A 23,711-nucleotide genomic window follows, 5' to 3' on the forward strand; every position below is an offset into this window, starting at 1 on the left:
TCTAGGAAGGTTTTAGAATAAGGGAATCAGGAAGACTTGGGAGGTAATTTTAGTGTCAGTGAGGATGGGGGGTTGAAATGGCAGGGATATTGTGAGAGGGAGGTTCCAAACACAGCTTTCAAAAGTGCTCCACAGATACCCTGGCTGGGTGGAGGGGTCTGCTGGCCAAGGGTTACCGAGGGAGAGGAGCTGGGGTGAGGCAGGAACCCCACCATATAGGAGCCACAGTATTTGGGTCTGGGTTCGGGTTCTGCCTTGGGCAAGTCACCTGCTCTCTGAAGTCCTTGCTGTCCCACCTGGAGAACACCTAACCTGCAGGTAGTCAGGAAAGTTAAACGAGGCAAAGGCTGGCAGAGCACTTGGTAAACTATCACTAGAAATGTCAGGTACCTTCCGCTGCCACCAGCTGTGCCCATGACCGATTTCCTGCAGCAGCCCCCCAACCCTCTCTTACCTGTGGATTCTACCTGGGCCCCAGCCCAATCTTACCCCAGTGAGGGGGAACACGGGAAATCACTCAACTGCTAGGTAAGCCATGCTCTGGATCCTGCTCTTGTGTATCTGGGCACTAGAATCTGGCCCTCAACTTTATTCCTGGTAATTCAAAAAGCATGTCATACCTCTGGTTCCAGAAATTATTCTACATTCTGGTCTATGCCTAACTCCTCCAGGGTCAGCAAACTTTTACTGTAAAAGGTCAGACAGTAAATATCAATATTTTAGACCACACAGCTCCTTGTCACATAGGCTTTATTTCTTACAATCCTTTTAAAATGTAAAAACTATTCTTAGCTTAGTGGCCATATAAAAACAGGCTATGTGCTGAATATGGCCCCAACCCCTATCCTATTAATACCCAACAACTTTCTCTCCCTAAAGCCCTAAGGTCCCGCCATAACCTTTCCAGCCCTCCTAGGGCCACAGTCTGTTTCTGAATCCCAGTTTCCAAGGCTGGGTCCCTGTTGTCACCTGCCTGGGACACTCCCTAAGCTGTACTGATTGCCTTTGGTCTAGAACAAGCCCCTGGACCTGCCGATTTCCACCCAGTCCTGTTACAGAGACCTTCCCAAATAGTCTGTTCCATCAAAGTAGGCTGGGCCCATGTTCAGGTCCTAAAACTCCTGGTTTGGAATGTCTGCCAGCAACTGCCTGGGCTCTAGCCTGAGACTGAGGGTGAGTATGGACAGAAGCTCACAGAAAAGACAGCCACCTGTCTTAGCTACGACTAAGCAACTTTACAAAGGAAATCCTTGCTGTCATCTTCACACCATCCTGATTTTTTATTCTCAAATCACAATGCATATGCATTGTATGTATACAAAATGTAATTTCTCTTATAGTTCTCTATGGCATTTTGTCTGATTGGGAAAAAACCGTCCCCTTGTTGGGTCTGGCTTTCTAGACAGAACCTCTCTGTCACGGTTTTTATTTGTTTGTTTGTTTGTGAGTGCCCATCTAGACTGTGACCAGGTCTGGCAATACCAACAGTTACTGATGAATAACCAGCTGTTTGTGTAGGTCTAGTAAAAAGCAACACGCATCCAAGTGCTGGTGAGTCTATTCCTTCAGAAGGAAAAGGAGGCCATTCTTTTACTACTTTCTCTTCCTTAGACTAAATGTTTCCTCCTTACTAAATCAGCCACCCAAGACCAGCTTCTCAACATCTGTCTTTCTGATTAATTCTCTGCCTTGAAACTGTTTCAGTTTTGTCAGACCATCTAGGAGTCCGTCATGCATCTCACACGCAACTGACTGCGGAACAACATAGCCACAAAGTCGTGTTATTCACTGAGAATAAGTAAGACCAGGTGGTTCTGAGATGGGCGAGTGTTACTAAGGGGAAAATTAACTCAGCAGTCACACAAGATGAGAAAGCAGATAATGTTGGCTGTTTCTGCCATAAGAGCTACTGTTATACACTTGTTATATTTTCCACAAACATGATAACCTAAAATACATTCACAAATACAAATAATACCCAAACTGAGGAAGGCATTCTGCTATCCCTGTCATCTCAGAGATGTCTCCAAAGAGTAGACAATTAGACCCTCTTTGGCTAATTTATTTTTAATATGGCATGTCAATGGTATTTAATACGGTAATATGGTATGTCAGATTCACAAGTTAGCATGGCTCTTTGTGCTGGAAATACTGAAATTGACAACCACGATTGTGAATTTATTAAACATCTAGATGAAGGAAAAGCAGTCTGCGTTGAAGGCCGCAGTGTCTGGCTCTGGGCAGGTGGAGGAGGTGGGACGCCCACATGTGCTGCTGGGTGTAGTACCCAGGGGTGGGCGGCACCCACCTTGCTTGGCCCGGTGGTTCTGGGAGACTGGGCTTTTCAGCCCTGCTGAAGAGCGAGCTGTGTTGAGCGCCAAGCTGAGGAGAAAGATCCTCTGAAAGGGAGTATACTCTTGGCTTTCTTTGCTTAAGCTGCTTTGGCAGTGAGAAAAGCTCCTTACCAGCCCAAAGTAGCTTGCACTTCAAATACTGCTTCTAAGAAAGGGGTGGAACCCCATCAGCGTTCTCACTGGGGTCTGAAGCTATCCTTCTGCACGGTTTGACAATATACACTTGAACTGGCCAACAAGGGATCCTTTACTCAACTCTCATAAAGTTTTACGATGTATTATTCATTTCAGAAATGAGACTTGATAATGCAGATTTATCACGAGAAACCTGCCTTTAAAATGTGATTTAATGATGCCTATACTTATTCACTGACATCTTTATAAAACTGTTCGTGTGGAAATATATTTGTCTTTTCGACAAATAATTCTTCCTTTTACAAGTGTCGTGCAATACGAGAGCCATACATTAGGGTGCAGTGGGAAGAACAGCCATGGTCTAATTACGCCCAAGCTGTGTTGCATGGAGCACCACTGCGGCCTTCTTCAGATCCCAGGCATACCACTGGGCATAGCAACCATCTCCCCCTTCCCTGCAACCTCCGCCCAGGCGCAAGTCCCAGCTCAGGGTTGCTACTGTAACCAGAGGGGAGAGAAAGGCTCTGCAAGGTCACGCAGATGTGATAATGCAATAAATAAACAAGCTACTGATTATGATTTAACACCGCTTTTCTTCCTACCTTAACTTGGTTTATGAGCAGATCTTGATGATTTAACCTTTCAGCCAATTAGAACAGAAGGTTTGATTGACAGCAAATGAATAAATAACATTTTAGTGCAGGAGATAGAATCACCCTCCCCTGTTAATCAGTCCCTCTGCCCGTGTGCAGGTAACACGATATTTATCACGCCCTCTGTTACAGTCCCTTGGGGTGTCATTTCATGGCCTACCAGTAAAAACTTCACATTTACAGCAACTGCCCCTCTATTACTGTCGATAACATCTAATTGATATGTCAAACCTCCAAGGAATGCAGTAAATTGAAACGCTGCCTCCCCAAAGAAAATAAACTGGCAAACAGGTAAATCAGCACCTGGCTTCCTGTAATCACCCAGCCGCCCCCAGTCCAGAGCCTCCCCCCAGAAGGCCACTGGCGTCTTCTCCCCTTCAGTCTCAGACACCCAGGAGCTCAGTGCACAGACGTACAGGCCAGGAGCACCAGAGAGTCCTGCCCTCAGAATGCCACAGGAACCTGAGCGCAGCACCACTGCAATCTTCCCGCCGGTGGAAGCCCCAAGAGACGGTGGCGCCGCAGGTATTAGGTGGGGTGCACTCTGGGAAAGAACAGGTTCACCTAACAACAACAGTGTAGATCTCCTCTAAGAGTAGGCAGCTGTCAGAGACGTGATCTCATTTACTGTCCAAATATCCCCACAGGGCAGGGAGGAGCTGGAATAATTACTCATTGTTCCGAAGAAATGAAGCCCTGAGAAGGCCTAAGCACTTACCATGAATCAGATACATTTGACACTGAACTGTAAGATTTGTCTGAAAAACGGGGCTGGTAGCCACTCAAATACAACACTTATTAGTATTAATAAAAGTAAATATCACACTGATGAAGGGAGAAAAGGCTAAATTAGCACGGACAATTCATTCAGTTTATTTATTTAACAAAAGAAAAAGAACTCTAATTTTAATTGTGGACAGAATGAGATCAAGTATGTAATCCTGTAGGGGTACCATGAGCTGAAAAGGCTCTGGTTGAAGAATCTCTGTCTCTCACAGGAAAAGCCCACCCAGCAAATGTGAACAGACATTAGAGCTAGACGTGTTACACATACACATATCACGAGCAGGTCATGTGGCCACAGGTGTTCTTTCTCGCTTCCCATTCTAGTTTTTCTCCCACTGCTTTATTTACATATTCTCTATTTTTTATTTTTTTTAAATAGATCTCATGTGGGCAAGCCAAAAGAAATGAGGTTCTAACCCTGAGTTTGGAGGATGATTTGTAGATTGTCACGACAATTTCCCCACCACACTACAGCGCCAAGCCATCATTCTTCTAAGCAGGGGGAGATATGCCTACATGGGAATTAGATGAATTTAGATGCTCAGTCCTCTTTCTTCCTACCCAATTCCTCACCAACCACAGGTCCGCCCTCACCTTGTCACACCCCTCCAGCTCATTTTTACCCATTTCAGCCAAACATTCGCTTTATTCCCTTTGTTTTTCCTCTTTCTTCTTTTCCTTTTTTAAAAAATGTGTTACACTCAGCTTCAACATCTTCCCCAAATTTTCCCAATTTCTCTTCTTACTCTGGAAATCCCTGTCTTGGTCTTACTTCTTCCAATGAGACTTCTTAGCAATTCTGAGGTATGGATAATTCAGTAATAAGATTTATTTGAGTCTCATGGCTGTACAGCCTCCTTTTCTATGTTGTCATTCCTCTTCTGGAATTTATCTGTCTGCCTGGCTCAGCTGGCAGGCCCCTGGCCAAGGATTCCTAATCTTGGACAGGACCATGAGCACACTTCTGGATGCGGGCCATCTCATAAAGACGAGGGAAAAAAGGACTGTCAAAACCAGCACCACTGCCTGGGGAAAGAGGAGCTTTGGGGCGAAATCAATGTTGGATGAAACACAAAGGTTTTTAGAGACTACCAGCCAAAGTACACATGATATGTAAACAGTAGCAATGGAGAAACTCTGCACCAGAAGATGTGAACAGGGGTAAGGGGATGCCAGGAGCGTAACAGAAAGAGCTTGTGTAAGACGAAGATGTGCAGGAGAGAGAATGGTCGCCACTGAGCCAGAGACCAGTGTGTAGATGGTTCAAAGAAAAACTAACATTGTTTTTTCCATTTCTGATTTTCATGATTTATATATTCAATCAGAGTTCTTCAAATATTGCCCACTAAACACTTGCAGCTTAACACGGGGCTTGTTTCAGAATAAGTGTCAGGTGGTGCTTACACTGCTTACAAGGCTTGTTCATTTAGAATGAAATTGTAATTTCAAAGTAATAATGAAATGTGATGCTGCAATCCCACAATCTAATTAGTGTAAATCCATAAATGTGGGTCGGAAAGTCACATTTAGTTTAAGGTAACTAACTTCTGATGGAATTTCCACTGTTCATGGTGACTGTCTTAATGGGCTCTCCTAAGAGACGGGCACATCACCACCAGGGACAGAAGATATGAAAGCAGGTGCTTCCTCTGCGTGCCCCCGGGGGGCCTCTGCATTTGTCCTTACACACTTGGTCAGAAGTCCACTTACCTTCTTCTCTGCATCTGGAGCCCTAAAGTCATCCATCCCTCCTTCCACAGACAAATGGGACAGGAACAAATAGCTCAGGTAGCTTCCATCTCTTGCCCAGTGCTGGGCCCCAGTGTCTCTGAGAGTCATCTGAGTCAAGTCACTAGCAGTCACATTCAGAGGTAATGGGGAGAGGCCGAATGCTCAGGGTACATTAGGAAGCTAGCCCAGCAGAACATGAAGGTGAAGGCCAAGGACGGCCCCAGCTGGTAAGATCTACGAAAACAGAGACATTCTCTGGCCCTTAACTTGATGTCCTCTTGGGGAACCATTCCTTTAGTTACTCAAAAAATATTAATATGTACCAGGCATCATATGGATGCTGCTGCTGCTAAGTCGCTTCAGTTGTGTCCGACTCCGTGCGACCCCATAGATGGCAGCCCACCAGGCTCCCCTGTCCCCGGGATTCTCCAGGCAAGAACACTGGAGTGGGTTGCCATTTCCTCCTCCAATGCATGAAAGTGAAAAGTGAAAGTGAAGTCTCTCAGTCGTGTCCAACTCTTAATGTACATATGAACAAAGCAGACATGGTCCCCTACAGTTACAGAACTTAAAGTCTACTGGAAAAGATACATAAAAAAGTTAATTACAAATAACATAGAATTATATGCTGTGACAGCTTGTTAGGAAGGAATGGAACACAGTGCTATGAGAGAATAGCAGAGAACAACTTGAGCTTGGCTGGAAATGGTCATTTAACCAGCCAGGCAAAGAGCAGAGAGGTTAGGGACTCTATGAGAATGCAACCTTGGCTTCAAGAAGTTTATGCTCTAGTTGAAGAGATCTAAGGTGCATGATCTTAGTTTCCTGACCAGAGGGCCAACCTGCACCCCCTGTAGTGGAAGCACAGAATCTTAACCACTGGACCACCAGGGAAGTTCCTAATGATACCTTATCTTTGTTTAGAGTTTTACCACCTCCCAGGACACCAATCCACCTGAGGCAGATAGGACCCACAGATAACAAGAGAAGACTAACAAGATACATGCACATGCGATCAGTGAGCACAGTCCATGGGCAACGAAGGAGCAGGAGGCTAGAGGTCAGACATGGATTAACTTCTCCACTTCCTAGGCATCCCAGATCCTAACAGCCTGTCTTGCCCGACAGAGGATGAGATGGTTGGATGGTGTCACCGACTTGATGGACATGAGTGTGAGCAAGCTTTGGGAATTGGTGAAGGACAGGGAAGCCTGGCGTGCTGCAATCCATGGGGTTGCAAAGGGTCGGACATGACTGAGTGACTGAGCTGAACTGTCTTGCCCCGAGGTATACTGAACTATTTCTGTACCCGCTGCTCCCCTTATAAAAGCATCTGCTTTAATGTGCCCTCACTGCTCTGTGCAAATAAATGTTAGGCTTGTTCAGGTTATGAGAAAGAGGTTTACCTCAGGTGTCGGAGAGGGCATGAGAGTGCAAGACCCTGTCTCTTGTGGAGAACTGATAAGATGCTGATCCCCACCTCGGTGATCAGACTGCAGGATCCAAAGAATGGCAGCCTGTGCATAAGGAACTGCCTGTGGCTGCCCTTCTCTGGATGAGCAGCAGGCAGGCCCCTGGATGCTTTCACAGCCACTGAGCAGAAAACCAGAAAGGAGCACATGGGGACCTTGTTGCTGCTGCAACCCTGCAAAAGGAAAGTCAGCAAGCGGGGGCTGGAGGAACACAGTGGCCCGCAAGACAGTGGACATGTGTAACATCCCCACGCGTGGGGATCAGACATGCTCAAGATGAGTCTGGCTGGGCTGCTTCAACTGGCCCCAGAACAACACACGCAATAAACAAGGGTGAGAGGAGAAAGGTTACAAATCTAGGGGAGATGCCATGATTTTTGAATTTGGAAAAAACAAGTATTAAAAATTCTCAAACCTGAGATGTGGGTCAAGGAACACTTAAAACTCTCATGGTGCCTGCTCAGGTGTGAGGGCACATGGGTATGCACGCATGCACACACAGTCCCAGAATTAGCCCCCCAGACACAAGAGGCTTCTAAAGCCATTTGTGGTACCATGGGGATCCAATTAACCACAGTCTCTCACAAACATTAAAACACTAGTTAGACATGAAAAACACCGCTGTGCCCCATCAAAGGCGAGCCCACAGCTGACAGAGCAGCCCCGAATAAAACAAAGACCAAGAGACGGCAGGGTTGCTTTGCAAGCAATTGACTCTCTAACCACAATCTGACACAGGATTTTACGGCTGAAACAAGCAGAGGTCGGACAGTATGAGTGTCACCACTTAACAAGGGTGTCCTAGAGTGGCCTTCTCATCTGCGGGGTGCCCCAGGCTTGCTTCCCAAGGAGACCAAATGCTGTGTGCAAGGAGATGCAGAGCAGCGTCTAGAGAGATGGTCAGATGCTTCCTCTCTCCAAGTTTCCAGAGTTCTGGGATTCTGATTGCTCTCCAAAGGAAGCCACTTCTGGGGCTTGTGCTTTGAAGTCCTGGCTGAAGTCATTTGTGCTGCCACTTAATGTTGTTTCAAGAGCACATATTTATTATGTGGTTCACAGTTATATCCTTCAGATGTCGAATCCAAAGATCCTGGAGGCCTAAACAATGAGCCTTTCAAAAACATGAAGAATAGAGAGCCACACAATGAAGCCTGGTCGAACACTCAGACACCCGGCTCCCCACCAGTCACTGTCCTTGTTCCCTCTGCTCTGATGGGCAGGAGTGAAGGACAGTGATCCAAGGCACAAGGCAGCCAGGGCAGCGGGGCTGGCGGGCCCCAGGGGCGGCTGAGTTACTGGTTGAGGAGGCGGTAGGAGAGCTTCAGAAGAGGCCACAGACATGTCTGCAGACGCTCACAGCTCCGTGTCCATGAAAAACGAGGGCGTGATTCCTTCATGCTTGCAGTTCCTCCTGCTGACGGAGCTGGGGGTGACAGTGTAAGGGGGCAGGTGGCCTGGAGCTGGCAGTCTCCCCATGCTGAGAACCCAGGCACCTTGAGTCTGATGGGCGGACAGACTTGAGAAGAGCGAGTTCTTTTGCCACCGGTGCTTCAGGAATGATGTGTGGGACTTCTCCTAGAAGAAGTCCCTCTGCCTCACTCTCTGGCCGTTGGCTGTCCACCCTGCTGACTGGCTGCCCAGGCACCATGGCACAGAGCTACAGGGTTTTTTCTGTCTTCCCTCAAGGGGGCCACCCCACTTCAGGTTCTCAGCCGCAAGACTTCACGTCCCCACTGCAATGGCTCTGCTCAGACGCCCATGGCCTCTCTCATCTCTCACCACTGCTCCCGGGCTTTCCTGTCTTTAGTCTCTCTTACTACCAAACCACTCTACTTACTGTTGTAAGAATAAAATAGTTAAGTGCCCGCCTCCAGGGGTTAATAGAATCAGGGTTTCTTTCCCACAAAAAAGCTCTGCACATATTTCAAGACACTTATCATGACCTCACAACTCCCTCAGTCTTGTCTTACCTGGTCTTACTTTACCCCTTGTTCCTTCAGTTGATTCCCCCCATGAAACAGCTTCCTGAACTCTTATCACCTGGTCCCCCTTCAGTGTACTCCTTTAAGCATTAACACACCCCGACCAGCATGGGACATGATAGGAAGGTGTGTGGGCATGTGGACGCTATGCAGTTAGGGTACATTAAGACTGCCTAAGGTCTGCAGCAGCCTCATCCTAATCATTACCTCATACTGAGTTTGTGGCCAATTAAAACCACAGCACTTTTTCACATGAACTTCTCTCAAGCTTGACTGCCCCCATACTGTACTTACACAATTGATTTTCTGAGCCTAAGTGGAGGACATCACATTTATCCCCATTAAGTCCCATCCTCTTGGTTTGGTCCCACATTAGAGGCTAGAGAGATCATTTTGAATCTCACGTTTGTCATCTATCACAGTTGTCATCCCTCCTAGCTTTAGAAACCCAGGAAGAAGGCCTTCTGTCTTCTTTCAGGGCACTGATAGGAAAAGTAAAGTGCTAAAATGTCCAGGACCAAGGACAGAGCCAGAAGTTCTGCATCAAGGCCTCTTTCTCTCCTCTCCCCCATCCCCACCCTGGTCTCCAGTCCAGTCCATCAGCAGTATGTTTTCCAAAGCCAGCCACTTTTACCATCTCCAGCATCACCATCCCAGTCCAAGACCCTGTGTTCTCTTAGCAGGGTTATAGCACCAGCCTCCTTACTGGTCTTCCCGCTCCGTTATTTACCTCCCTCCAAGTCATTCTCCATACAGCAACCAGAGTGATCTTGAAAAAGCAGAAATCAGTTCACATCATTCCCTTGTTTAAAATCCTCTAACAGCTCCCCATTACTCTTAGAATCAAATTCAGCCTCCTTAACAAAACCTAAAGATCATATACAATCTGAGATTCACGAGTCTCTCCATCTCCAATTCCTCCTCCAAGCTTCAGCAGCACAGCCATCTTTCTGTTCTGTACACACACCAAGCCCATTCCATTCTTATAGCCTTACCTCTACCTTAAATTCTCTTCCCCCCAGCTTTTGTAAAGCTGGCTTCTATATCACTAAGCTCAGATGTCACTTTTTCAGAGTGGCGGTTCTGAGCTCAAGTAGCTGCTTCTTGCAGATCACAGACTTATCACTATCCAGCTCCTACCTTGTGTCATTTTCTTCACAGCACTTATCAGTAGGGAGAACTTACTTGTTATTGCTGGTTTCCCCCAACTAGAGCGTAAACTTGACGAAACTAGAGATCTTGTCTGCCTTGTTCAGTGCCTAACACTTAGTAGGTACTCAATTTATTTTTTGGATGAATGAAAAATGGTATGAGTTATAGAATCAGGAGAGGCCAAATGTATTTGCTATGACCTCACTTGCCATAATAAAATGGTCCTTTGTTCCATTCCTTCACCATTACTATAATCAACTTTGTAATTAATAGTTATGATGTCATCAAATAATCAAATTGAATTACTAGCACTGAGTCAAGTCAGACAATAATTGGTAGTAAAAATGCATTAAGTAGGATAACAGAGACATGCTATTCAAAAACCATGTACTATGAGAGACTTCTGTGATGTTGGTACAGAATCAACATCTCATATGCAGCTTTGTGGTTACAGGATTAGATTGCTTTCATTATCAAAAGAGCCATTCATCAGGGTTGTGGCTCAGTCAGGTCAAGTTCATGTAAATGTCTCTAACTCCTGCATTTATATATAATTAGATATTTTCCAGTATAACATTAGGGACAAGGATCATTCTGACTTCAATATCTGAATTTTACTGACTGAGAATCCTATTACAATGCTGGTGTAAGATTTGATTTACAGTAGGGACTTCTACTGTTGACCTAGTGGCCAAAACATATAGCCAACTCTAAAAGGGGCTGAAGGCCCATCAAGGGCCACTGAAGCTGCACTGGCTCCCCCTCCCACCCTACCCCGCTCCCCACCATGTCCCCGGTGCTGCTATGGGCCAGTTACACGTGCGGAAGGTGGGATCAGTGCTTTCAGTCTGATAGCAGTGCCCTCTGGTCTGGGCTTTGCTCTTCTCACACCTCAAAACTCCACAACGAACTCTCTGGATTTGTTTGTAAATTAACAATGTGTTAAAGCAGTAAACCCTGGTCCAGCCACAGATCTGTGAGGAGAGAGCCTTGAGGAATAAGAAAGAGGTGAACACTCATTTACAGGTTTTCAAGGTGGACGTATGTTTTCATTTCTCTTGGGTAGATATATCTGCGAGTGGCGTTTCTGGGTCCTATAATTTCTTATGATTGTGCTATCCATGAGTCCCTTGAATACCGTGATTTTTAAGTTCTAGATTAGGAAACAGATGACCTTCCAGATGCATGTTAACACATTACCATGTACTGAGCTTCAACCAGGTGGCAGGAATGTAGTAGTGAACAGACGAGATTCAGTTTCTCCCTCATCCCTAAGAAGAGGTGTGCAATTAAAATGGTCTCTCTCAAATCCCCTTAAGTGGTTCTGTCATCTCACCAGGCCTGAATCCTCCCCTCCCTTGCCACGTCTGTTGAGTCCAGTTTCAGCACTGATTGAGGAAGGGCAGAGGGGCTTTCTCACATTTAGCCTGAGTTCTACCTCTTCCGAGTTTAGTCTGGAGAGCTCAGGATAACATTCAGAGATGACAGTGAGCTGGACATAAAGAATGACCTAGAACTCTTCTCCAGTCAGAGAAGGGGCAGGGGTTGGGGAGGGACAATAAAGACTAGCATTCCAGGGAGCAGCCCCACCATATGGAAACGTCACAAAGATGAGAAAGCACAGACCGTGTTCAGAGAAGAAGCCGTAGCCCGCAACAGTGAGAGACAAAGGCACAGCAGAGGGGCTGGCGCAGTCCTTCCTGTATTAGCCTTCCATACCCCTACATCTCCCACCCCGTTCCCTTTTTCTCCTGAATGAAAGTTCTTCTTTTAACAATATATTTTTAATTGAATAAATGTGACATGTAACATTGTGTAAGTTTAAAGTATGTTACTTTGATGCATTTATTTATTGTAATATGACTGCCTTTATGGCAATACTTATCACATTACATAATTAAGTACAATATTATTGTTTATATTCATTATACTGCACACTGGATCTCTATGGCTTATTTACTGTTCATTAAAAGTTTATACCCTTAAGCACCATTTATCTTCTCCTCCACCCTCAATCCCCTGGTAACCACCATTTTACTGTCTGGTTTTTTGTCTGTCTGTTTTACAGGTTTGTCTTTTTTAGATTCCGTATCTGGGTGGACCACACAGAGCTTGTCTTTCTGTCTAACTTATCTCACAGCATAACGTGCTCAACATCTATCCACTGACAGAATAACCTTTCTTATGGCTGAATAATATTCCTTTATGTATATGTACACCCTTCTTTAAATCCACCCAATGACAAAGTGCTTAAGCCAGAGAACCTCTCTTACTGTTTTTGTGAAAGCTGATCTTCTCATTTGCCTGTTGAGGCTGTGGAGAGTCTTGCCTCCCACGGGCTTCCTAGGGAGGCCGATGACCTAGGAAATCCACTTTACAGGATGCAGGAAAGAGTTCAGTGAGCTCTCAACCTGAGCCTGGAAACAGGACAATGAGTAGCAATGTAACAACGACTCTGTGCCTCACTTGCAGTGGGTATTCAAAGTATTCGTTGGAAGAAGGCCCTTTTACACTTTCTAATGATTAGAGATAGATACATAAATAACTTCAGCTAGATGTATTCAGAATACACCTAGAAAAAATTCTGAGAGCCATCAGCAGTTCAAAACAAGAGGCAACCACAGTCTTGCCTGCTCGGGCTGAGGAGAGTGCTAAAGGGACAAGCAGCAAGGGGCCACGAAGAGCACGGCCTCTTGCCAATCTGAACGCTTCCAGCAGGGAAGGAGGTGGGAAACTAGAGAACAGCCCCCAAAAGTTTTCAGCCCATTCCCCAGGAAACCCGAGATAAATAAAGATTCTTCAATAGAACTGAGATAAAAGATACAATAAAGATGTGCTGCTGCTGTTGCTAAGCCGCTTCAGTTGTGTCCGACCCTGTGCGACCCCATAGATGGCAGCCCGCCAGGCTCCACCATCCCTGGGATTCTCCAGGCAAGAACACCGGAGTAGGGTGCCATTGCCTTCTCCGATGTAGTGCAGCACAAAACTCTTCCTAGAAGGGTCCTGGCTGCCACTGGACTCTCCTGGCTGCGGTTCCTTTAATGAGGCCTTTTAAAATAAGTCTCTCTGCAGGAACCTGGATTAGAATTCCGTAAAAAGGTATGGCTTCCTCCTAAAGCTCAGGTTGAGTCCTGCCCACTCCAGCAAGCCCTTCCCAGGGGATGCTCTGCTCAGTGGGGAAACCAACCTCTCCCTTAACCTGCCCACTGCGGAGCTGGGCCAACTGGGGTTTAATGCAGATTTTTTAGCAGGGTGGTCACACTTCCACAGCTGGGAGACCTGTTCTCTCCAGATCTGCAGACCTCCATGCTGCCTGTTCAAGTTTTTGATCTTCAGGACAGACAGCAAGAATTTGGTTTGGATTATTCCAAATCTCTTTTTTCTGCTCTACCACGATGATAACCTTTATTTAATTCACTATAAGTCTTAACAATCTGTTACAATTCCATTAAGCAATAATATAACTCCCAAAGTTTAACTACTCATTCATTCGTAAACTCATTCATTCATTTATATATGGATCATTTCTAAGCTCCTGCTCCATATCAGGCTCTCCCCTGTTTTGGTGATTCAAAGACACAGTCCCTGACTCTTGAGGGGTTTCAGACAAACCTATAAATACATCAGAGATTGTCCTTGCAGCATATATTTAACTTCTATGACTGCAGCCTCCAGATTTCCCACACCAGTCATGAGGTATATTCTGGGAAGACCCCAACCCCACCTAAACCCCATTCTGTCGCATCCAGCACAGCACTAGGCAGAGAGCAGGCACACCATGAGTGGTTCAGCAGCCACTGCACAATCAATGGGGCCTCACTCTGCCAGCCCCAGCCTTTCAAGTCTTACTTTTTGGCAGGTGGAGTTAAACATGAGGCAATAGCCTTTCTACTAAATGACAAAAAAGCACAATCTGAGGGTCGATGACCTTTGTATTCTTTTAAACAACTCAACCTTTCTCAACCAGAACAGTCATCCACCTTCACTTGTGAACCTGAATTTGGCTGCCACATTTGCATGCATAATGTACTGAAAAGCCTTCTTTATAATGTTTACTTCTATGTTTCTTCCAAATGAAATCACTGAAGGGCAAATTTGATTTTCAAATCAGTTTTAAAACATCTGCCTTCTAAAAACGTAAGAGTAAAGAGATAAGACTTTTAGATTACCGGCAAGGGCTGATTATTTTAACTGATACCACTGTATCCATGCTAAAAATACAAATATTAAGACATTTTTAATGCACACCTAACATTTAATGGATGTTAACAGTTCACTAGGAAAAGGTTTCCAGGCAGATATGTTCTCAGTGATTTTAGGACTACAAGGTGACCCTTCTTTCAACACCAACTCATCTGACCTGGGTTTCAGCACCTTGGTTTGTTGTTCCACATGACCACAGTTCAAATATAATTTAATTATACACATTACAGTCTCCATCTCCAGGAAGCTCAAAAGTATTTAATACATTTCAACTTGTTAATATTATTTTTCCACTTCCCCATAAGACTATATGAGGTTGCAAGGTTTTCTCTAGAGATGGGGGTCCTTACGGCTGCATGGGCCCAGGTGTATGTGATAAATCCAGAGTCTAGGCCTAATGAAATGCAGAGAAGCAGTTACAGGGTTGATTCTACCTCATAAGTAAGACTCAGAAGCTCACACACATGTTTTGTGTGCACAGCACACGTGCATGTCAGTATCGCTATACCTGTCCAACCAGTAGCCATGTCTAGGAGAACTTTAGAACCACAAACATAAATATCAGAAGGAGCTTTAGAAAAGTAGGGTAGATTTTATGTTTTCCATAACTTTCACACTTTTACTGGTAATAAAACAATAACCTGTACTATTTTATTAAAAGCCACCCTGGGAATCCAGCACTGAGCCCTGTTTGAGGGATGGTGTTCCCCGGCTGTGGAGGCAGAGATACAGGGAAACTGAAGGACCTGCTGAAGGACACTCTGCCCTCGGTGACAGAACCAAGGCTGAGAGCCAGGTCTCCTGGTTTCTAGTCCAGGGGTTTTTATTTTGCTTGTTTTACTTCATTCATGTACAGTTAATGTTGCCATACTGCACACTGTTCTTTCTGGCAAGATACTGATAATAGTTTAAGAACATAATCACTAAGATAAAGGCTGAGCTTGAAACCATTTTACATTTAAAACAAACAATTCCAAAACAGACTTTCACATCCATGGCTGTGTTTTGCCCTCCATCAGGGTCAACTCTCCTTGGGGTGGGGCAGTCACCAAGGGCAGCCACACTGCAAACATCAGTCCATGCCCACAGGCTCCTGAACTTTGTGGTCTGGTAGATTTTTGTCTAGCACAACACCAACCTCATAGTAGATACAACTGACCTTTGAACAATGTGGGGTTTAAACTACAAGAGTCCACCTATATGTGGACATTTTCCATAGTAAAATCACTGTGCTACAAGGTCTGGAGTGGGTTGAATCCATGGATGTGTAGGAACTGTGGGTACAGAAGGCTGACCATAAGTTACAACCTCCATGCTGTTTGAGGGCCAACTGCACTTCATAAAGTGAGCTGCACTTCAGAAACATAAAGGTCTGCACAGGCTTCCAGCAGGTAGATAGCCTATGAGTCCTGAAAGAAGGCAGGTGGGCCTGGAGGGTCAGAGCAAGGGCTGAAGGGAAGCCTGGGGCTGCAACCTTTCCCCAGCCTTGATATCCTAGAACAAACCTTCAGGATTTCTGTGTAAATGCTACTTCAGAGAGAGAAGTGCTGCTGAAATCTGAGCCAGGGGAGGAGGGCTAGGGTTCCACTGCAGAGAGCTTCTTTGGCTCCCAGCACCCCTGGCTGAAGCGTAACAACTGAGGTCACCACACTTCAAGGTATAAGATGAGAAGGTCAGTGACAAAAGATGAGCGCTCATCTTGGCAGCAAATGGCCCCAGACCAATAGTGTGCCCCAGATGGACAAGGTCACAGGAGATCAAGTAGAAATCAGGTAAGAGAAAAATGCGGTAACAAAGATGCTTCCTGTTTTTTGAAATTCCACATCATCTGAAGGTTCTGAATATGTAAGTATTCATTTCACACTTAGACCTTTCCTTTTTGCACCATGGATCTCTCTGGCAGTCTGGTGAACTACGAATCCTTTCTCAGAATATTTTCAAATGCTAAAATAAACCACACAAGGAAACCAATGATACTGATACACAGTGCTGCCCACAGAACCCTCAAGCAAAATGACACTGAAAAACCCCTGGCTAGAGGGGGAAGGGGCAATCGCCTGGGCACTTGGCATAATGGTACTGCACAGGATAAGACTTCAGAGCCTGGAACCTCAGATTCCGGACTCCTTGTAGCCAGATTCCTCATCTCTCAAGAAGAACTTAAGTTAGATATTCTTAGAGGAAAGGAACGCCTCATTTAAGAAGTAATAACTATGATGATAGCTTTTATATTCCTTCCCTACACCCTCTTCCCCATTCTCTCTCTGTCATGTGCTTTTCCCCCTCAGTGCCCTTCCCAAAGAGCATGCTGCTGCTGCTGCTAAGTCGCTTCAGTCGTGTCCGACTCTATTCGACCCCATAGACGGCAGCCCACCAGGCTCCCCTGCCCCTGGGATTCTCCAGGCCATTGCCTTCTCCGCCCAAACAGCATAGAAATGAGGAATTGGCAACACTGGTACAATTGCTGGGTTCCCTCCTTGAAAATTCAATCCATAGCTTTTCCCCATTACTTTACTTTTCATTGCACTAAAATTCATAAATCATGTGATGTACACATTTCTAAAGGAGAACACTGGTCTGTGACATCATTTCATACAATTTGAGAAGCTATGCCCAAACCTGAAAGCCAAAGACTCAACATCCTAACAGAAGCTAAACAATAACATTCAAGTCAAATGTAGGGCAAACCACTTCTGATTTGAAGACAAGACCCTCATTCTGATCATGACTGATTGCCAGCCCACAATGTTCGATCTGCAGTGACAGGTCTCCAAGTAAAATTCCTAAGTAGAAGTATCATAAGACTACAAATTCTAATTTAATTACACTGATTTAAGTAAACCCCAAAGACAACCTGCTGGGGTAGATATCAAATCTCAGTAAACAACTAGAGAATGTGGGCACCAGTGATACCACGGCTCCAGAGATTTCACTAGAAAATGGTTTGTTCTATTGGTGTTTGATTAAAAGTCTGCTTCCACCTGAGTCAGGGCACTTCTTGTGCAGAGTCAATTCAGTTCTACCTGCAGGACAGCCTTTCAGTGGAAGGCCCTGAGGGAGGAAGAAGGCAAAACAATAGTTCCCCAGAGTCACTGAAACGGCGGTGGCGTATCTGGACCCACATCTGAGAAACAAAGAGCTGTGAGTACAGATGTGTCAAGTGGGCAAGAAGCAACTTTTCTGAGCAGCACTGGACTTGCTGGCATCTGCAGAAAGCCTGGTCTCTGCCTGAGCACACATCACCCAAAATCCCGCTGATCTTCATTCTAACTTTGCACAAGTGTGACTTGCTTGCTGAAAGTTCTAATAAACTTTCTTCATAAATTGCACACTACTTCTGTGATTTAAATGAAGTTTTACGCAGACATGGGGAAGCAAACAGTTACTCAACCTCAGTTTGCTTTTTAGGTAACACTTGGTAGGAGTCAGCTGACAAGAGAGTCTTTTGATGTGTATGTTGTTTCTGAACTAGACTTCAGGCAAGTGGTCCATCTTCTCTTTTCTTTATAACTCCACACAGAGTTCTGCACACAGAGGATCAATCTATCATTCTGATGAACAAATTCAACCTTTTGTGCCAAAAAGGCACAATCATCCTTTAAAGGTGAGGTCAGCTCAAGCAACTTCTGCATCTTACTTGCCACCGTTCACTGACATCTTAGTTTTAGCCAGTCAGACACACCAAAGTCTCAGGTAAGAAATCTGCGGGAAGGCCAGCTCTGTGACAGATAAATGGCAGTGCCCAGTGATCATGGAAGTATCAAGGTTCCCATCAACATGATTCATAACACTTCCCTGATATCACAAAATCAACAGCTGCTGGTCTTGCTCAAGCCATCTGATAGGGGTAAGCAGTTACCAAGAGGCCTACAGAAATAAATGAAGGAATAGATAATGCCAGCTATATCTCAGAAAGGGAGAAGGCAGTCTGATGAAAAAGCAACCTTAATATATTACAAAAAAAAAAAAAAAAGCCCACTGAATTTTACGGCATTCCGAGCATCAAGGGAAAGTCAAAGGATGATTTTAAATGGAGGTAAGAAGGCTTACAATGTAAAGCTGTGTCTGTTTCTTTTCTGGAATTATTTCCCAATGATTAAAAAAAAAAAAAAAAAAAAAAAAACAAAGCAAGAACTCCCACCAGTCTTGAGTGTGTGACTCGGGGAAGAAGAGTACACAGCATAATGGCCATCCCCCTCTCTCCAGGAAGGACACCAAAGTTATCTAGGGCAAGTTCACTTTATACTTAAGATACAATCTCTTACAGGAAATTTAAAACAATAACTTGAGACTTGGCAGTTTTATCATCCAAGCTATTGGGCTAAGCTTCAAGCTACTAATCCCCTGAGGAAGAGCACAGTCAGAAGACAGCTAAAACGAGCTTAGGAATGTATATAGCCATTTTATTATAAATGGCTACTTCAGCACCATTTTATTTGACTTTGACTTTTTTAAAGGCAAGATTAGCTATTACACATTTTGGACACACTTGGAAAACAACTTGTCAATCTATCTTGTGAAAAAAAAAGATGACCCTGGAAATTCATCATACTGGTGAAGGGGGAAAAAAACCACCCACATTTTGGCTATCACTAAAAGCCAAGCAGAAAACTCCTGTTATTAAGGATAAGTGGAAAATTACTGCTTATTATATGGTATTACACAGTTTACAGAAGCTGCAAGTGCTCATTACAAACTGAACATCACACTTCCCATCAGAGAGGGCAGCCGGAGCCCTGGCACAGCCTGCAGCAACACACGCTCCACGCGTCAGGCTCCCTGTGGCTGAGGCTGCTGTCCCAGCACAAAGGTAACAAAGGAGTGGACGGGCTGAGTGCGCAGGCTGCGATCGTGCCAGCCCCAGGAAGACCTGCTCTGCTCAAGGGCAACTCGAAGTTCCCTCTGGCATGCTGAAGGCAGAAGGAGTGATCTTTACTTATCCACCAAGGCCGAGCTCACTCCCGTCTACGTAGTACGTGTTTCCAGATTTAGCATACTGCTTGCTCCCATAAATGTCATCCCCACTGACTCACTCAGAGAAGAGTTGGTCTAGCTAAGTATGTCAGAATCCACAAATGCCTCTATTTACATTTGGATCAGGCCCCTCAGTTACTACTGGTTCTGAGCCGACTGGGAAAGCTGAGCTAACAAGCCCATGAGGGAAGGGAAGCGCCCAGCACAGCGCCTGACCTAGAGCGGTGGCAAAAATATGTCTCCTAAGTGATGGATGGATCAATCCATGTTTTTGAGTTAACACGGACGTATGCCCCATGCATTGGGGGGCATGGTTTAGCAGGGCAATGATTCAATACGAGTTGAAGGATAACTTTGGATAAGGAAGTGACTTAAGGAAATAGTGCCTGAGACTATCAGTTGTTCCATCCACAAATAGAATTACTTAGGAGACTGTGCCCTGGCCTCCCTTCTCATCTCCTCAGAAATTTATAAAGTTAATTAATATTAATGTATGACTATGATATTAATGCAATGTGAAGGTATACATTTCAAAGCCAGACTAGAGATCCCAAATTGAAGGCATTTGCAATTGTGGAGGACACGACTGAGCGACTTCCCTTTCACTTTTCACTTTCATGCACTGGAGAAGGAAATGGCAGCCCACTCCAGTGTTCTTGCCTGGACAGTCCCAGGGACGGGGGAGCCTGGTGGGCTGCCGTCTATGGGGTCACAGAGTCGGACACGACTGAAGCGACTTGGCGGCAGCAGCAGCAGTTGTGGACCACAGCACGCGCCACGCCTCACTGAAAACTTGGTCACTAACTCTTACTGTGGCCCTCTGTCCCCTCAGGGCAATCCAGCCACGTGGCTGTGCACCTGAGGTCTTCAGAAGCCCCTACGAACAGGCAGAGGCTATGGCACAGGGGCCCACTGGTGCTCTGAGAACATGAGAACATGAACTTTGGGGTCATACCCTCTTGGGAGTTTAAACTTGGGGTTTCAACATTAGATTAGTATAGGTTTGGATTTTTATTTTAATTTAGGAAAAATGAAAAGATTCAGAAATGTGAAACAAATAACCAAGTTTCCACAAGCCCCTCCTTCCCCTTCCCCAGCACACCCTAGAGGAAAGACCGTACATTTCAAAGCTCCAGCAGTCTGAGTTTCTTTTAAGCCTATATATCCACTGCCAAATCCTACAGAGAATTTGGGAACTCCCTAGAGAACCAGGAAGGAAACAGGAACAATATAAACAAGTTACTTTCATCTGACAGTGGCGGCACGGACATGCGCTGCCCTCCTTTGCCTGAGCATCCCCCACGTATGAAATGTACACTGAAGGCTTTGAGAACCAGAGGCGAGGAAGCAAGGGCTGTTATCCAGTGTTTTTCAAGAGAGGAAAATCACCAGGATTCTGGGACACGTTTACTGTGCAACCCCGCCTGGAGGTAGAAGGATGAACAAGATGACTACTCACCACACCTTCCCTTCAAAACTGCAGCCACATCACCAAGAACACAAACATTCTTTTGCTCACTTTAGGTTTTTGTTTTAATGTGGGCTGTGAACCACTGCATAAATTTGGATCAAGAGGTGAAAAGTGTATGAGCAAAAAGCACTCACTAACTCCCTCCAAAACATCTGGTAAATGTGTGCAATTCCAGATGATCACCACTCTGAAACTACACTTTAAACTTTGTAAGAAATGTTTATTACTGATACTCAGTATGTAATTTACAACCACCATGGTGAAATTCACTTACATTCCATTTCAAGGGATCATGAAAAGAAAATGTCAACTGAGGGGAAAATATGCTTTATGGATCTTGGCTTAAAACAGAGGAAAAACACAAATACAAGTCTCTTTTGGTAGAAGGAAATAATCCAATAAATGGCCTAATGAACAATGTAATGATTTTTTTAAGTAGGCAATAGGAAGGAAAGGGAAGAAAAACAGAGGCTAATAACTCTAAACCTGGATAATGAAGCCCTAGGTAATCTGGTTTAGAGACTGTAATTTTAAAACCAAGTTTTAAAGTATGAATTATGATACAGCTAATAGGCTGGTCAAATTAATACTGTGTGGAGGAAGTCATAGTGACAGTAAGGTAGGAAATTATGTGGAAATATAAGTGGACTTCTTTGTAATCTATAGTCTTCATCCTACCTTCTTAAAGAGTCTATTTCTGACCTGTATGTCTGATTTTAAAATCTGAAGCTCACAGGTCCCTTTGGTTGGGAAATAACCAGTTTTCCCAGCTACAATGCAGCCAATAGTAGGTGGCCAGGCTCAAATGCTTTTTTCCAGAAAAATTACCTAATCCTACGCCACATTCTGATCATGTCTATATGCTTACAGCCCTTCTCTGTTTTTTTTTTTTACTGTGGTCTTATAGGCCATGCAAAATTCCGGGGAAAAGGGGATTCAGAATCAGAAGATCTAGGTTCTAATCTGGACTCTCTCATTAGATGAGGACTTGGAAATGTACTTGTGCCTTCTGTCTCAGATCCGCATAAATAAACTGAGAGGTCTGGACTATGAATTCCAAGGTACTCTGAGTCACAATATTTTAGAACTCCAGGATCCTGTTTTGTATTTTACACTGTGTGTGTGTGTGTGTGTGTGTGTGTGTGTGTGTGTGTGTGTGTTATGATGGTTCCTAAATGTTTGGAAGTTGTTTAGAGTCTGTAAGTTCCTTCAGAGGAGAAACATCTTCCTGGTTCCTCAGCATTTTCCTTCACAATGTTGCCTCTATCTACTAGGGTCACTCAATAAGTATGACTCAATCAAAGTCAGTTGGGCTATGCATTTGATTGTAGATCTATTAAGCAGAGGCTACTCTGAAAAAAATCTGGCTTGTCCTTCCAAGGCAGCATGGGAGTGGGGGAGCATAGCACCTTGAAAAATGACTGGATTGGTAGAAAGCAAACTTCCTCCCAGCCTAGCCCCTTATTTCCTTCCTTCTCTGAAATGGATCCAAGAAAAAGTGAATGTTATTAACTTAGATGTAAACAGATTACAGTGAATATTCAGTTAATAGAGCAAATTACTTGTATTTGGGAGGATAAAGATCAAGGAAGAACTCAGCATTTCTGGCTGGGTCTTAAGGGGAACAGAGGACGGGCAGAGACTTGAAGATTAGCCAGCAGAAATACAGATAATTAGCTGATCTAAAACATGGACTCATTTGGCAACAGTAATTGGGCCAGACTGAAAGTAAAGTAGGATACCTGTAAGGAGAGAATTAAAGTGATAAAGATTAGAAAGTTTGGTGAGAGTCAGAGAGACGTAGTATTTATATACTTGAAATCTGGATGTGAGGTCTAAAAGTAGGACAGATAGTTGAAAACAAGCAGTTTGGGGAGAGCTGGTCATGTGGAGATAGACGATGACCCAAGTAAGGACCTGAGGGTTTCTCAGTTGACCACTGGAGGTCCCTGTACGAGGAAATAAGACACCACAGCCAGGATAACCCAGCAACAGTATTCCAGACACCAGAACAGCAATAGATGCAAACAGAGTATAGACTGAGGGAACGCCACTGGAGGCCAATATAATATTCTGGGAGAGAGGTATGAGAGTCTGAATTAAGATGGAGGGAACATAGGGAATAGAAATAAAAGAAGAAATTATATAAAACAAAAGACACGGTGCCTGACTGGCTGTGGAAGGCAAAGGAGAGGAAAAGAGTCAGAGGGGTAAGAGGTGCCCAGGAGAAGTTGTATCACCACCAATTTGAGCAGGGACAGCAAGAGAGGAGCTGCTTTATGGGGAAGATGAAGATGAACCTAGTTTTCGACAGAGTTAGAGAAGCCATTCTAGAAAGGGCCAACATTTAATAGAAAATATGAATGGAAAAGACCCCTGAGGCAAGAGAATAAATCAGATAGTCAAGGAAGAGTGCCCTTTTAGTTCTATAAATTAATTCTATGTGCATGCTGGACCCCTGAATTAACAGGAATACTTTCTCTCTCTTTTCTTTCTTTAACCGAGGAAGAAAACATCAGCCTCTTAGCACCCTGGGACTAAGCTGAGTTAGCGTTAATCAGGGCATGATTATCATGACAGCACTTCTTATTCTGACCCAGGACAAACTGAGGCAGGTCACTCTAAGAAGATATAGTCAAAACAACACTGACTTTCCTTCCTGCTGCCTTTGTTCACTGACCAACAAATAGGCTCTGCTTTCCTTTTTAGCAGATCACATGCTGACCATTCATTTTAACGAATGGATTTCTGCAGCAACTGTTATTCTGGTGTCTCTGGGTACAGAGTTTGCTTGCCTA

General features: G+C 44.6%; 1 protein-coding gene across 16 annotated transcripts in view; it reads right to left on the reverse strand.

Moving 5' to 3' along the window:
* Positions 1 to 23,711, reverse strand: part of BTBD9 (BTB domain containing 9) — a 415,967-nt gene that overhangs the window by 41,472 nt on the left and 350,784 nt on the right. The gene's annotated exons all lie outside the window — the stretch shown is intronic.

Source organism: Bos grunniens, chromosome 23, assembly GCF_055505025.1.
Source record: "Bos grunniens cultivar Pamir isolate PY7600 chromosome 23, Bosgru_T2T1.0, whole genome shotgun sequence".
Lineage (NCBI taxonomy): Eukaryota > Metazoa > Chordata > Mammalia > Artiodactyla > Bovidae > Bos > Bos grunniens.